The sequence below is a fragment of the Micropterus dolomieu genome, unplaced genomic scaffold (assembly GCF_021292245.1).
Source record: "Micropterus dolomieu isolate WLL.071019.BEF.003 ecotype Adirondacks unplaced genomic scaffold, ASM2129224v1 contig_5448, whole genome shotgun sequence".
Taxonomy (NCBI): domain Eukaryota; kingdom Metazoa; phylum Chordata; class Actinopteri; order Centrarchiformes; family Centrarchidae; genus Micropterus; species Micropterus dolomieu.
Genome location: NW_025734437.1, coordinates 1 through 600, shown reverse-complemented (window position 1 = coordinate 600; position 600 = coordinate 1). Strand labels below are relative to the sequence as shown.

Here is a 600-nt window from a genome sequence, read left to right as displayed (position 1 = left end):
GTGACTCTGGAGCACCTTGGACATTATGGGCAGAATACGTTTTTTGTCAATTAGCCGTAGAACATCTTTTGAAGGGCCGTTTGGGGGCACCTGAGTGGCTTACGGCCACACCGCTCTGTGAGCGCCCGATCTCGTCCGGTCTCGGAAGCTAAGCAGAGCAGGGCCTGGTTAGTACTTGGAAGGGTGACCGCCTGGGAATACCCGGTGCTGTAAGCCCTTTTCGCTTCGCCTTCGAAAAACGGCAGAGGGCTCTTCGGTGAAAGGAGATCTTTTGAACGTCTCTTTAGGAAACAGCAGGGGGCGCTGCTGCTGCTTCTTTTTCTCCCTATCCTGTACACAGTGCTGTGTAAATGTTACATCGTGTTTTGAAGGCCCGTCTGGGGTGTGCAAAGGCAGCTTACGGCCATTCCGGCCTGGGACTGCCCGATCTCGCCTGATCTCGGAAGCCAGGCTTGGCAGGGCCTGCTTAGGACTTGGACGGGAGAGCGTCTGATCCTGGCTAGGGACTTCCAGGCGGACTGGATCCTTTTCCTGAATGTCCACCCAGGAATGAGCGTCTGTTTGTGAGTGAGGACCTCCGGCTGAAGGTGGCCTTGTCGC

The 600-nt window shown here is 56.0% G+C and overlaps 1 non-coding gene across 1 annotated transcript; it reads left to right on the top strand.

Annotated features, from left to right (window-relative positions):
• Window positions 1–97: 97 nt before the first annotated feature.
• Window positions 98–216, top strand: LOC123964792. The gene has a single exon (XR_006823531.1). It is a non-coding gene; the product is annotated as a 5S ribosomal RNA (ribosomal RNA).
• Window positions 217–600: the final 384 nt, after the last annotated feature.